The 7,001-nt window shown below is 48.7% G+C and overlaps 1 pseudogene; it reads right to left on the reverse strand.

Moving 5' to 3' along the window:
• Positions 1–222: 222 nt before the first annotated feature.
• Positions 223–3,455, reverse strand: LOC111177969 (amine oxidase [flavin-containing] A pseudogene; annotated as a pseudogene).
• Between the last annotated feature and the right edge of the window lie 3,546 nt (positions 3,456–7,001).

Genomic DNA, 7,001 nt, shown 5'->3' on the forward strand with positions numbered 1-7,001 from the left:
CACTATTCTATAATGATATCATATATTACTTATATATTAATATACTATATAATGATTTTTTTGTTTCTTATGAGCACATCAAGTTTAACTTCTTGAAATTAAGAAATTGATAACAAAGTTATTTTCTACTAATCAATACAAGTTGGTCTACAGACAAATCACAAGATGGAGCTTGATCTTACTGAAATTAAGGAGGTGATACACTGAGATTAAACTGAGGGATTAAATCAGTGCACTTAAAGATAATCCGATGACATAGCCTTTAAATTTGTCAGTATTTTCCTTGTTATGATGCTGGGAAAGAGAAAGCAAAAAGCATGAAACTGAAACTTCAGGATTGGTCAGCAGCCTGAATTTGTACACCACGAACCACAGGGCAGTTATCGATGTGGAGAATCTCATGATCTTCAGCAGGCCTGTCACAGAAAGCAGGTTCCTCTCCCAGAAGGTGTGGGTGGTGTCTACAGCTGCAGCATCCTCGGATTCAGGTTCTTGGACTCATATGTCTTTCTTTGCCACCTTCCCCAGAGCATTCAATACCTCTCTAGCCGCCCGTTCTCCACTTCACTGTGTGGCAGTCTCCGTGCCTGGAAAGCAGATACTGCCTACGGGCTGGCGAATCGCCCTCCTGTCCTGTCCTGAGCCCTGAGCCCAGGGGGAAGAAGGAGTGTGGCGGCCCCCGGAGCACTGCTCCTCTCTCGTCGTAGTGCACCGGGTGTAAAGCTTCTGGGGATCCATCCTAGCCCTTTGGCGTAGAACTCACAGATTTTCCTTATTTCTTTATGGACCTCGGCAAGGCGGTCAGCGTTTCAGGCAAGGATGACGCCCATGATGGCGGGCAGTGATCCATCTGGCTTGGCGTCATCCAGGGTCATTGAAATCAGAGCGTCCTCACCTTCGATGATCACACAGCCACGGTAATCCTTCTTCTTCCAAAAGGCCTCCTGTGGTGCCAGGCAACAGGCTTGCACGGAAAAATGTGAAATCCAGGGGTGGTTATTCAACCGAATGATAACACGGTCAATAATAACTTGGTTTTTACTAGTGCAGCCGATTAACTACTTTCTGATGTCTTTTATGTCTACCCTACACTGTATTATCTTTCTCACTTTTGATGTGGTCCCTACACATTTGTTCATCCTTGGTGATCTGGCTGGACATCCTTTCTTAGTTCCCTAATTTGCCTTTCAGAACTTTGCATAGTTCCGTTTTGCCAATTTGGCAGGCTGTCCCCTGTCCTTCATGTCCCATACAGTTTGTTCACCTGCCAAAATTGTTTGTTTAAAGGCCATCCAGCTCTTTGGACTCCTTTCTTCCCAAGTCTTTTTTTGCCAGTGCCCTAAACTTGCTGAAATTTGCTTTCCCAGAACTGATTTTTTCCTCGTCAGCTTCTTTCCTTTTCCTTAGGAAAGGAATTTTATGTCTTTTTTTTTTATTACTTTCACAGAAGTTTCAGTTCTCTTTTAGTTCTTTATGAACTCTGCCATTATTGAAAATTGAATTAGAAAGGATCTTTGCCTTCTGATGCATTTTGTAGCAATTAATTATCTCCAGTGGACTTTAAATCTATTTCACAGTTTGTGTGTGACCTATTTTCTACAGCAAGCATCAGGATAGTTAGAAACCTGTCTGATCACCACACTGGAGTATTAGGATGCATGTCCTCATGTACTTCTGTGGTGAATAAAACAAAATAAAGCAGCTGTAAATATGTATTTATACTGTTGGCTTATCTTAAAGACACTACAATAACGTCTTGAAATTAAAATTTAAATTATCATCATAATCCCAGGAGCCAAAATAATGACTTATTCTTAACAACCCCCCACCCATTCTCACACACACACACACACACACACACACACTGGCATTATTTCTACGTGTTCTTGGGAAGAAACAACCCAGAAGTTTAAGAGGTGCCCGCAAAATTCCTCTGAAGGGGAAAATGTAATTTTTGTAAAAACAATTTAAGGACTATTGATTGTGGAGAGATAGCCCTGAGGGTTTGTCGTGGACGGGTTCAGAGTGAGGCACAGAGAATTAAATCACTCTCTATCAGAGAAGGAAGAAACTGTAGTAAGTAGCCTGCTAGAGGCATACCTGCTATAGTGTGACTTGTAGCTCACGCCATTGAGTGGAGACCTTTGACTTGTTCTGACCGATAGAATGCAGTGAAGAGTTGGTGGACCAGTTGTTCTTAAGGTTCAAGAAGCCTTGGGTGATTCTGCCTGTTCTCACGGAACCCAGCCCAACCTCCTTGTGAACAAGCCCAGGCTGGCCTACTGGAGGGTGAGAGACTGCATCGGGCAGATTCAAGTCAGCCCATCTGTCCCGCTGAGGCCCTAGACACACGAGAGCCCAGCCTCTAAAAACAAAGCCAGTCTGCCACTGCCAGCAGACGCCTGAGGTGCCCAGCTGAGTCCAGTCCAAATTGCTGCCCAGCAGACTCACGAGCTAAATGCATAGTCGTTTGGAACAACAGGGGTGTGTGTGTGTGTGTGTGTGTGAAGCAATAAAAGCTAATTGATACAGAAACATTTAAATCTCTGAAGATAGCATCACCAAGGCCAGGAGTTGGTGCTGGGAATAGGCAAGACTCTGGGAAGAGACATAGGTGGTGAGGGAGAAAGAGCCCAACAAGGCAGGTGATGTCAGTGACAGGTTTTAAATTTTTTTAATTGAAATATAGTTGATTTACAATATTGTGTTCGTTTCAGGTGTACAGCAAAGTAATTCAGTTATTTGTGTATATATATGGGGTTTTTTCAGATTATTTTCCATTATAGGTTATTAGAAGAGGTTGAATATAGTTCCTTGGGCTATACAGTAAATCCTTGTTGCTTATTTATTTTATGTGCAGTAGTTTGTATCTGTTAACCCCATACTCCTTTTTCATCCCTCTCCCCTTTCCCTTTGGTTTGTTTTCTTTGTCTGTGAGTTTCTGTTTTGTATAGATTCATTTGTATTATTTTTTAATTCAACATGTAAGCAAAATCATATAATACTTGTGTTTCTCTGCTGACTTACTTCACTTAGTATGATAATCTCTAGGTCCATCCATGTTGCCACAAATGACAAGATTTCATTCTTTTTTATGCTTGAGTAATACTCCATTATATATATAATGGAATAGATACATGAGACATTATATATATATATATATATATATATATATATAAATTTTCTTAGACTGTTCATCTGTTGATGTGCACTTGGGTTTGTTTCTGTGTCTTGGCTATTGTAAATAGTGCTGCTATGAACATTGGGGTGCATGTGTTTTTTTCAAATGATTTTCTCCGGATACATGCCCAGGAGTGGGAGGTTCCTGATGGAGAGAATGGCTAGGAGACAGCGCTGAGGCTGCTCTCACAGACTGAGGCTTTCTTCAGTGCTGCCCTAACCCCAGAATCTTCCGCAAATGGCTCCCACTCATACTTGTCTTGGATGGGTGGCATTTTCCAGAAATCAGAGAAAAGGAGTTGTGTTACATATCTGCGCTCACAAGGGCAGGAAGGGAGGAAGGGGAGCAGTTGCCAGAGGTGAGGCTGGGAAGAACTGAACACTGACAGGAAGCAAGCAATGACCAGAATCGTGAGGTGACTTGGAAGAATGTGTCCTGCTCAGGAATTCCTGGAAATACTCAGAGTGTTGAGTTTGTCACTCTCTGGAGGTTCAAGCCAGTCTTGTCTAAATCTTAATGGGTAAAATCACCCTCACAAACCAGAGGACTTTCAGCCACTAGGAGCTGGCGTCGGGTTATACAGAGTTTCCCCACCGTACATAATGTTTTGTGTTTCATTCATTTTGAAACTGTGTGGCGTATAAGTTCAGCTCTAGAATCATTAAGAAGTAGTTTTCATCGCTTCATTGCTAACTTGCTTTTAATACATCAGGAATCAAACGAAAAATTTCTCACCAAGCAATGTGAAAAGCCAGACAATAGCAAAGCAAGTGTGAAGTCAAAACTGAATTCTTGTATGTATTTGAAGGGAAGGGAGCGACGTGGGCAAGATGTGGAAGCAGGGCCGTCCGGCATGTGGGGTAAGAGAAACAGTTTAGCTTGGCCGATTATAGTGGGTGAGATTTTGAAATGCCGTACAATGTCTCTTTCCTCCTTAGTAGTTCCAGAGCTGGTTTTTGTGTTGGTTGGTTGGTTTGGTTGGTTAGTTGGTTGTTTTTCAAACCCTGCAGCTTCCCCTCCATTGAGCCAAGAAGCTGAAGACAGTTTTTTTACAGGGAAGGGGAGACAGAACACCACCCAGAACAAAAGAAACCCTTGCTCAGCGTTGAGTTTCAAACTGGACTTTTAATATAAAGTCGGTAGGCGCATCGTAGTCTCAAGAAATCAGACTTTCAAGCAGGAGTAGGGTGTTTTCTCAGACCTTTCGCAGCAGACTTCCTACATCACAAGCTTGGAGGCTTGGCTTCAGGGAGGACGAAGGCGAACATGTGTCCAGAAGTGCCAGCCACACAGGGGAGAGTAAGCGCCTTTGTTCTGGGAGGACTGAGCGCCGGGCAGAGGCGGGAAAGAGGCGCCCCAAATGCTGGGCCTACTTGGGAGCCTGTGGGACCTAAGAAGCCGGTAGAGGGCCGGGCGGGGTCCGGAGCCCGCCCAGCAGCAGGTGCGGCTCGGCGGCCGGAGCCCGGGCGGCCCCCGAGTCCCCCGCCGCGGCCCCGGGGTGCGGGGGAGGCAGCGCTGGGCCGGGCCCGGAGGCTGGCGGGGTGGGACGCACGCGGGGCCGGGCATCGCGCGGGGGCCCCTCCCGGCTGCGCCCCCCGCCGCTCCGCCCGGGGCAGCCGCCTCGCTGGGGGCCCGGACGCCGGGCCGGGCGGGCGTCGCGCCGCCTGCAGGGGCCCTGGCGCCCGGGACCGGGGCGGGGACAGCCTGAAGGATGCGGCGTTCGCACCGAGGCGCCGTTTTACGCTACTCGGTCCTTTAAAAGTCTTTTTTCTGCTTTACTGACGTGTGATGGGCAACAATCGCATCTCTTTAAGGCGTGCAGCGCGACGACCTCCTATAAATGTGCGCTGTGAGAAGATGGCCGCCGCCCAGCCAGAGGGGCTGTTTTCACCCGGGAGACCCGGGGCCCCCCCCCGAGCTGGCAAGGTCACGTCCGGCCGCCGTCGGGGGAGGCGGGTAAAACTTGAAGCTACGCACGCTTTTGCACGTCTGAGTCAGCGCCGGCGGCTTTTTTGAGCGAAGTCCCAGCAGAGTATACGTGGAGGAGGACTGAGCGGGCCGACACGAGGGCGCGGAGGTCGTCCGTGAGGAGGCCGGCCTGCAGCTGACGGGGCGACAGCGGATGGAGGGCTTTCTCCCGGGGGACGCGATGCTCGGCGAAATGAACTAGTCCCGAAGGCCGAACGCGGCCCGATCCCGCTTCCGTGAGGCTACGAAAGCGGGCGGGGTCGCAGAAGCAGAGCGCACGGCAGGGGCTGTCGGGGACTGGGGTCCGAGTTCCGCCGCAGGACCAAGTGCTGAGATGGGCCGCGCGCGGTCCCGCGGTCCCAGCACCGTGCGCTTCAGACGCGCTCAGGGCAAGTGCCCGTCCGCTGCCATCACACACACGCACACGCACGCGCACACACACGCACACGCACGCGCGACAGGCAGACTCCGCGAGGCGCTTTTGGTTTTATGCCTTAACACCTTTGCTGGAGCCTAGCTGCTGGACAATGGTGTCTTAGTTTCTGCTCTGCAACAAAGTGAGTCGGCCCTGCGTGTGCATCTACTCTGGGAGGCGTTGGTGCTTCTCCTGCCTGGACTGTGGTGCTCGCGAGACTGCTGTTGGCATGACCAGAATCCTCAAGTCGCGCATGTTAAAAGCGTGTAGTTCTTTGTGTATCAATCAAACCTCAGTAAAGCTATTTTAAAAACAGAAAAAAGAATCGAGGGTTGTCTAAAGCTCCTAAGGAATTCTTTCAGCCTTCCTCTGAAACGTCAGTGCTCCGCCCAGAGGGCGTGAGTAAATACCCTTCCTGAGAAAGGCGCTCACATCGTTACCCTCGCGGGTGAAAGGGCCACACAGCCAGAGTGGGCGCACGGGAGCGCACCGAGCACCCCTGGGCCCCGTGCAGCGTCTGCCCGAGTCCGAGGGGCACACGTGTCTCCAGAGTCACGACGCTCCAGGCGGGAAGGAAGACCCGCCTTCCCTCCACGCCTTCACCTCTGTTGTCGGAGCTCATGGTCAGTTCAGTTTCAGAGAATAATCCAAATAAACTAACCTCGGAGATTACAGTGGGGTCGCTTGTTTTCTGTTTTAAATCAGCGTCAGCAGCTGTCTGTTGCTTCAAACGGGACAAAATAATTAAGGTGCTCCCTTAACGTTTTACACCTGCGAGTGCCGATTAGGAAGGACCATCAGAGCTGAAAAAAGCAACACATTCCCTTCAAAGCAAAACCGGGGGCCAACCGTGACATCCCCCCCATGTGTCCTCAAGGTTCCAGCAGGACGCGGGTTGGTTGGGGCCAGCGTTTTTCTGCAGCGGAGGGGACGCATTTGCAAGCTGTCAGGGACCACGCTCGCCATCTTTACGTGCCCGGACCACATCCGCAGTGCAAACTGAGCAGATTCTCAGGGCAGCTCCCAGCCTAGAAATATTTCTCACAGCCCCAGCACAAACTTTTCAGAGCCCTTCAGCCTCTTTTTCTCTCTAAAAGTGCTGAATTGTACATGGGAGTTGCAGAAAACTCACATTTGCCTTTTAGCACAACGTAAACACTGCACAGTGGAACTTTTGAGAGTTGGGTTCATTTTTTAGGCCATTTTGGTAGATTTAGTGGTACCGTTAGGAGACCTTACTGTTTTTCCAAAAGTATGACTATATCTTCTTAAATGCCTAATTTGCACCCACTGAATCACACACTGGGAGAACTTGGCTCATTCAGAATTAAAAATATACTGAACTGACTGAGGTAACTTGAGAGGATTCTTTGTCCATGAGTCAGTGACTGTGAAACTGTTGGGATGCTTACAAAATAGAGTCCCTGCTAGAGACGC

This window comes from Delphinapterus leucas, chromosome 2 (assembly GCF_059928025.1).
Source record: "Delphinapterus leucas isolate spDelLeu-1000000601 "Yukka" chromosome 2, BTC_Dleu_Yukka2, whole genome shotgun sequence".
Lineage (NCBI taxonomy): Eukaryota > Metazoa > Chordata > Mammalia > Artiodactyla > Monodontidae > Delphinapterus > Delphinapterus leucas.